The sequence below is a fragment of the Oryzias melastigma genome, linkage group LG9 (genome assembly GCF_002922805.2).
Source record: "Oryzias melastigma strain HK-1 linkage group LG9, ASM292280v2, whole genome shotgun sequence".
Lineage (NCBI taxonomy): Eukaryota > Metazoa > Chordata > Actinopteri > Beloniformes > Adrianichthyidae > Oryzias > Oryzias melastigma.
In genome coordinates, this window is record NC_050520.1 from 6,625,037 (window position 1) to 6,633,910 (window position 8,874).

Sequence of the window (8,874 nt, forward strand, 5' to 3'; positions counted from 1 at the left end):
TTTGTTTGTTTATTTTGTCGTATTTATTTATTGGCAGTTGTTAACTGCTAATACCCAAATTGAACAAACAAACAAAAAAAATGTTTCAAAATAAACAATAAAAGTCCTGGTTATAATGTTTTCAGTGCAAAAACTGAATCTTAAGAAAGTATTAAGTCTTTTGTTTCAAGAAAAAAAGCCTTAATTTCTGACGCACAAGTAAAATAATCGTATCAAAAGTTTTTCAAAGGTAAAATACTCCTAGTTCAAGAAAACATTTCTCAGTGACTATAATTTTTATTTAAAATGACAATCTTCTTACTCCATTGGCAGATTTTTTTTTCTTATTAAAAAAAAATCCTTGGAATTTTGTCTTGTTTTTGTGGTGTTCTTGGGTTAAAAGATCTTAAAATATTAAAATTAAATCTGAATGGGAGTCAGAGTTTGGGACTCTTAATGTGGTCCACCGATCACCCTACAGTCAATCTAGACTCACAAAAACATATCAGATATCATCGACAGGATGCTCACGAACTCCCTGCAGCCTCACCTGTATATTTTAGTCGTGGAAATCATATTTTAGAGTTGTTTCAAACGTACTCATTTACCAATTTGAGCCTCGTGCTACATGGGAATATTCTGTACTCTGAACTTTAAAGTAAAGATGTCAGTCAAGCAAACAAACATCATTTCAGTCAGGAGACACTGCGGCCCAGGGGCCATATGCGGACCATTTAACCATTTAGTCTGACCTGCCAAACTGGAATAAATGATGTATAGATAATCCTTAATAATATTTTATTTCCTCCGTAACTGTTCTAGATACAGAACAAATACACTGACTGTGTCTACAGGTGCAGAAAGACGCTGCAATGAGAACAAAAGCCTCAAATTTTAAAATACAAACTCAAAAATGTTCTGTTTTGAAGTCATTTTCCATCCAAATAAAGCTGGGTTTTCATTATTTCTCTTTTGGGCTGGATGACAAAAACATTCCACATATCTCCTCCCGCTGTCAAACTTTAGAGCCCTTCGTGGCCTAAAAGTCTCAAAGTTTGCCCGGTCCTGCTCTACGGCATGTCTGTTTGATACTGGAAAAAATAAAAGACCTATTTCATGAACGATGGAACCCCGAAATTAATTAAATCGTCACATTAGGGAGGGGAAGGAAGAGAAAAACACATCTACTACTCCATTTTGTCCTTATTTTCCATCTATTTATTGTTATTAATGTGACTATTACATCAGTTAGCAGTAGCTAAAGGGGCTGGGAAGAGTGTAAACATGTTGATGTTTTATCAAAGAAACAAATTCTCAATGAACTGTTTTTTTAATGCTATTTATTTGATAGTTGACACACAGGATTCTGGCCTCAGACTCTCGTTTTGTGAAAGCTGAGGCCGTCAGGTGTTGATATTCATCTCAGGCTTGTCTTCTTGTGGCCACCTCTTGCTTTTCCTGCCTGCTTGAAACCCCGTCTGTGATCCCGGCAGCCTTGTCACTAAGATTGTTTGTCCTGGGGACACGATCTGTGAGTCCTGTTTCTCTTCCTCTCTCCTCGGACGGAGTGCTGATGGAGACCCGCGTCCCAGGTGGCCCACACATCAAAACAAGAGAGTTCGTGGCTCTTGGTTTTCAGACAAACATCACTCACTTTCTTTGTTGTCTGAGGGACAGGGGGCACGGCGCTTTATCTCCAGAGGATCTCGGCCCCCTCCTGCTATCGCCTTGCACCAGCCCACCGCCCCGTCCCGCTGCTAAAAGCAAACGTCAGTCAAGGAGAAGGTGTTGCATTCCTTCAAGAGGTCAATTAGTGGCGGCCACTGAAGGATCTGTTGCAACTCAAGTCAAAATATGGAAACTATTGCTTCCCCTCCAGTCATGTTAGGAGTTCCTCCTCCTCGTCTGCATCCATGGAGGTTTTTTCATAAAGTCGTTGATATCCTGAGAAGAATCTTGTATCTCCCAACTTTTCTTCTTGTTTTTAACATGTTCTTATTGAGTTTTTCTCACAATGGGCGGCAGATAGAAAAGAATTTAAGAATAAAACTGCTTTTCTCAGTATTCCAATCCTGATGGATCAGGAGCAGATTTAAAAAACGCCATTTCAAAAGCTTTGACATGCAAGAGCCCAAGTCTCCTTGCTCTGCTACATTCCTGGAGATCCATTAACATCTTTGCTTTCCTCATGTGAGTTATAGCCAGGCTCTAAACTGTGCGGCTGGATAGCTTCGAAATTGTTCCATCTTTTTGTTGCACCAGTAATGTTTTCTTGCTGTTGTGAGGGGCTGTAAGCTAGTGAGAGAGAGTATAAACCAAGGGCTGATGGGATATCAGCAGAGGCTTACTTCTACACCAACATTTTAAAACATTTCCTGATAAACTCTGAACAAACATCCTAGAAAATGATTCAGATTTTTAAAAATGTTGACTAAAATTGTCAAAAATCATAATTAAAAGACCAATGGGAACGCTTTTAATATATCAGAAGAGGATTTCATTGGCTGTTTCACTTCCTGCCTGTGAGTGATTGGATCACACACTCTGCAGAGTTCAACGATTTATCGACTTGTTCGTAAGGGGATGTATGGCGATACAATATCCCGATTTGTGTCTCACGATATGATATATCCTAAGACTGTACCAGAACACATTTTACTTTTTTTAAACAGTATGACTTAAAAAAAAACTCGACTTAATTAAAATTAAGACACTGAAAAACGGTCATACACAATTTATCAAACATTGTCTTGTCAGCATTTTAAATCAATAAAAGTATCACAAACAGAAATATCGCGATACATTGACGAATCTATTTATATTTCCCATAATACTAAGCGCCACAGGAGGTCAATAACTCTTCGATGTAAAATGGGCGTACCTCACAAAAGCAAAGTGACACTCGGTATACCTTTAGTTACACACCCATATTAAGAACACGACAAACCAGCGCTTGACTGTATTGTGAACTAGGTGATTAGAGCTCTGCTGTAAATGCAATTTACCCCTACTGATACATAAAGTATACTGATATTCCTACGATCCAACCAGATCAATCTGTCTGAAGCAAAATGAAATAAATCAATAGTCAATATTGGAAAATACCATTTGGGTTGAGACGTGGTTGGTTTATTCTACTATAAAGTACCATCAGAGTGAACAACTCACATGTGATGGTAAAAACGGATCAGTCCGTTATTACAGTCTAATGTGTGGAAACTAGAGCTGGACAGATTGATCCAAAATATCGATAGTATTGATCTCAAATTGGAATTGGTATCAGACCGATATCAGCCCGCAGATATCGATACTTACACTCCTGCTGGAAACTTTTCTGTATCTGCAAAGAAGAGCCAGCTTTTAACCCTTTAACACCTGACGCCCCTGTACCCCACGACATCTAGCAATATTTAAATATATCTATATATTTAAATATCAATTGATTAAATGGGTAACTTGGTAATTATTTGCTCAAAATATTGTTTAGTGAGAAAAAAAGATCCTTATTTGTCTCAAATTTGCTCCACAGATTTTTAACAAGGTGGAGCTGTTATAAATAATTAACAAGTATTCATCTAGAGAAAAGAATAACGATAGATGAGTCACTCTCAATCTAAAGTGTTGAAAATTAGCTTAACTTTTTCCCGCCAAAAGTGTTTTTTGAGATTTCATGGAAGCAGCCATTTTGAAATGAGCGAGAAAAGTCATTCGACTGCCCCTAGTGGAATGATAATGAACTGCAGAGCAAAAAAAAAATAGAAAAGTAATCTACGATGGGCTTTAACCCTTGTACTATCCTAGACATGCTTACATTAAAAGAGGGGTCATCTGGACCCACAAGACATCAAACTGAACTGTTTTTTCCATGATTTTTTATCTTGACTGGTGTCTGTGGCAGACATGAAATCCTGTTGACCCTTGTTATGGGAGGGGTCACACTTCAATGTAAGAATGGGGTCATCTGGAGCCCATAGGTGAAGGAAAGTTTTCATAATGCAAGTGAGAAAAGGTCGTAGAATTATGTGTATCAAATATGATACGAATGGTTATATAAGGTTAATTGAAAATGTTGTCCTAATTCTGTTTTCATCTTAATCAAGTTATTAAAAAAAATTACAAAAAAATATTTGCGGTGATTAACAATTGAGATTTTTTTTTTGATTTTTGAGATTGAGTATCGATAATGATATTGACTGATTTCGGATCGATATCCAAATGCTCAGAATCGCCCAGCCCTAGTGGAAACACTCATTTCCAAAGACATGAGAGTGGTAGGATGTTCTTATAATGTTTGTATAATTTTGATGTGGAAAAACAACAGTGGGATGAACTTTATGAAACTAAAACGTGAATGGAATTGACATGAATTCTTGCTTACTTCACATTTCTTACAGGAAACTGTTCAGTACCAGGTATGTATCTGAGTCTTTTTGGCTAAAGATGGAAGGATTTTAGGTCAATGTATCGATTTGTTCACCAATACTGACTGAATCGTATCGTTAACCACATATTATGATCTGAACATTTCTCTGCAGTGATTGGCTGTGGTTTTGGCGGCGGCGTGATGGACGGATCAGAACTGGGAGAAAGAATGCTCTCATTTTCATATTAGCGCCGCAGTCGTTTCCCTCTCTTGGCCTAATTGCAGTGGGAAAACAAACATGCAGTAAGCGTGCTGCCACAAATGATGAATCCGTGGTTAATATGTTGTAAATATTTAATCCTGGGCTATACTGTTGTTGTGGCCGGTACACAGCGGCCCGTTTGCTGTTGCTCCGTGGCTCCGAGCCCAGCTCTGTAGGTGGATTAGCTCATTGAATCCAAACAGTTTATGGGGAAAGCGGTCCCGGTGACGGCACTATGTGGGCAGCCTGCAGCTCCATGAAAAAGGAGGAAACGGCGAGCGTGCCGTGTGGACGATCTAGTAAACACGGTTCTCTGCAGAGAGGGAACACCTGTGTTTTTCCAAACTTTCTGATCGCTGCCGGAGCCATATTTGGTTGGAGAGCAAAGTCGGCCGTGAAAAGTCCTCCTGGAGGAAACAAAGAAGACGATTCAGGCAGAAGGCTGCATTCAGATGCAGGTTAGATGTGAGAATAAGCTTACGGCCGCAGCCAGAAATAGTGTTAAAGGTGTTCAGGATTAGGGTTAAATGTCAGAAGGTCGAGTAAGAAACCAGTTTAGTTTGGCTTAGAGACATTAGCTGGAAGGAGCTTGCTCAGCATTTGGTCCGCTGACATCAAGGATTTCGGCACATGTGCCTCTCCCTGAGATCTTCATCGTCTATTTCAGAAAAAAAGCAATCAAACGCAGACTAAATGAAGTCATTGGAGCATCTGATTTCACTCAGTCTGACTGTCAAAGACAAAATAGAAGGTCGGGAATCCTTTGATCTTTATTGGTCATTATGAAAATTAGGAAGGCATCTGCAGTCCAGTAGCCCGGGATCACATGGCCACTCGTCCCATCTGTTTACTGCTGCTCCCGGGACAGAACCTAAACATCATGTAATGGGATTAACCACGAGGAGACACTCTGCTGTGTGAGCCTCCAGACTGCACCTGCTTCGCTCAGGGCTGGATTTTTTTAACTATTCAACCAGTCGAACTATGACTAAACAAAATATAGTGTATTTTCTTTAACCCTTTAGCACCTGAGGCGTCACCGGTGACGCTTAAATACAAAATCTTTAACATACTGTAACTTTTCAGCCGATAACTCGATAATTTCAGTAGATTCTGAAGGAGAAAAGCGGCGAAAAGCCGCTTTTCTCCTTCAGAATCTACTGAAATTATCATAACGGTTGAAAAGTTACAGTAAATCAAAGAACATAAACTCCGGTGTTAAAGGGTTAACCCTCTCTGGAAAGGAAATCCAGTTATTTCTAGTTTTCTTGCATTGTTTTGGAAAAGTGTATGATATAGCTGGAGTTCATGTGATGTGAAGGTCTCTCTCAAAAATAAATAAATAAATAAATAGAATTGTACTTTAATATCTAATATGATAATTTCCTACAAATATCACATTTTTTCTGTTACCAAAATTAAATTTGCCCCTGAGAGGTAAAAAAAAAAAAAATGATCCCAAAAGTTTTAATTTTCAACAAAAAAACCTGAACCAATTCAAAAATGTTATTTTTGTTTAATTTTAAAGCATGGAAGTTTATTTATAAAGCACAATTCATACCCTGGGCAGCTCAAAGTACTGCACAAATATGCAAAAAAATAAATAAAAATACATATACATCGATAAAATATAATCAAAATAATTAAAATTAACAAGATTTGTTAATAAGTCAGAAATGTAAAAAAAATCGTTGAAAAGATACAAATAATTTGAAAACACATTGAATAAGTTCGATTTCAAAATTTAAACATTTTCAGACTTGTGGCCCATCACCCTTTAAATTATAAAACCTTTAAAAAAAATCAACAAAAATAGAACAATAAAAGTTTTATTATTTATGTAAGTACAATAAATGAATTAAAGCCATACAGAAGAGCTGTAGTATGAATTATTATTTATTTATTTATTTATTTATCCACTGAACGTCTTAATAAAAATAAATCGTTTCGTCTGTAATAATTTCTGGGTAGTAGGTGTTTAGATCATCATCTGCACAGAAACTGAATATTTTGGAAAAAAAAGAAGAAACACTTCAAATTGTTTTCTTTTTCTACAACAAAATCTATCAGGATTTTTGCAGAAATCTTAAATAAAGTGAAGGCTTAGATATAAACATTTGACACAGCGTGAGACTCTGCTCTGTGTTTGACTGTTTTATTGTTTCACCTCATTGTTTTTTTATGTTTTATGTCACTTATTTATACTTTTATCTATAAGTCTACTTTTATCTGTAATTGTTTTTAATATTTTAGTTTTTTATTGTTGTTTAAACTTTTAATGTACAACACCTTGTTTGACTAAGTTCATTTAAAGGTGTTATATAAATTAATTAAACTTAAAACTTAATATTATGATAACATACTAGCATTAAATCATATATATATTTTTTTTTAATTTAGACAAAGAATATTTTTAGCTTGAAATCTCTTTACTCGTTAGAATTAGAATTTTGTTTCATTGGATTAAATAAAAAAAAGGGAATTCTGTCTCAATTTGGGCATTCTGATACAAATCTAAATTAATTTACTAACTTTTAAAAGAATTAAAGTGCTTGTTGAATAACTACAAAGCTAAAAAATACAAATAAAAAACTGTGGCTTAGGAAAATTGAAACATTTAGGTGACACTTTATAATAAGATTATTAACAAGCTTTATTAACACATTAACAAACATTATTAATGTGTTTATAGGATGTTTTTAAGACATTTTTAGCACAATAAGCCAAATATGGTTGATTAACATATTAAAATTCATTAACATCTAAAGTGAAACCATTGTCTACAAAGGCCACATTAATAAACTGCTTACAAGCTTAACAAAACTATTAACTATCTCTTTTTACAGCACCTCGCCTAAAATGTTTCAAAACTTTTTTCCACAATAGAATAAATGGGTTTCATTCGAAAATATGCAATAAAAATGATTAAGCAAATAAACGAATGACTGCAGCAAATTTCAAATTCTGCAAAAAGTTAAACAATCTTGTTTAAACTGGTTACACACAGTCTGGATACTGTTTCTAATTTGACAAATAAGCTGAGTTTGATGAATCATCAGTGGGAATGTAATCCTTACAAGGCTGATTTACTTAAGCTAAATAAACAAGAACCAAATTTCAACTTTTACAGTGACATTCCTGCATTCTGCAATGACCCCCCCCCACCTAACGCCATCTCTCTGCTCAAACCCCAGCACCCCGAAAACCCCAGCCTGGTTCACATACACAAGATTAAGTAGCAAAAGTGACATCCAAGACCAATCGGGCCACCCAAGAGAACCACAGCCAGCGGAAAGGCTGTCAGAGCCCCCTTTTGCAACATTAATCTTCAAGCCTCTCCCGCACTGCCAACTCTCATCTCCTTCAAACGGGACACGGAGGCAGAGGACTGAACTTTTCCCTCCCCAAAGGTTCTCTCCTCTCCATCAATTAACTCTTTGGGGGACAATTGCTCGTCCCCCGCCATGTGTCAGGCAACTTCAAAAGCAATCGCTTTTCCAGACATTTGTGTTTTTATTTTCTTTTTGATGCTGAAATTTGAGTTAGAAATTAGGATAATTGGAGAGCTGATTTACAGAGGCCTTCAGGTGTGTTTTTGTGGCCCTAAAGGTTAAGCTGTGGACAAATCTTTTTGACAAAACCAGTAAAATGCCGGCCTGAGCATCTGAATCGAGTTCTTTTGTCATCCTCGCCGACCAGCAGCCTCTTTGATCTCTTTCAGGGGAACCAGGACTTGTTTGTGTGTCCAACCTGATAGCGGTGTGAATGGGAGAGCGGAGAAGATGAACACAGCAGCTGATAAAGAGCGGAACATGAGTGTGTTACGGTGTGGATGCCTTCGGTCCCAGGAGGGGGCCTTCCTAACCCCGAACTCTCTCTGCTCCAAGACCTGAGAGGCGAAGGCGAATGACACGCCGTCCTTTGAAGACGCTCAAATCCTCCTCCGGCTCGCTTTGATGATTTACACTCCTGGAAATCTGATTTGTAAGATAGATATACTGGAAAAAACTCTCCTGATCTTCATCAACAAAAACATCGATGATCTCACTGAGAGGAATTCTGATAAATGAGCTTTAATCCAACATCGCCCAAAATCAACAAGCAGGGACGTTCTGCAGGACTGAGCTTTATTATAATTAAACGTTTCATCGTTTTGCTTTAGAAGATCCCACTGCATACCTCCTCACTGACGTGACACAAAAGCTGCAGCTACAAGTCCCAGTTTGTGCAGAGATTTTCATTTTTCTCTGCCACATACCTGGACTTCATT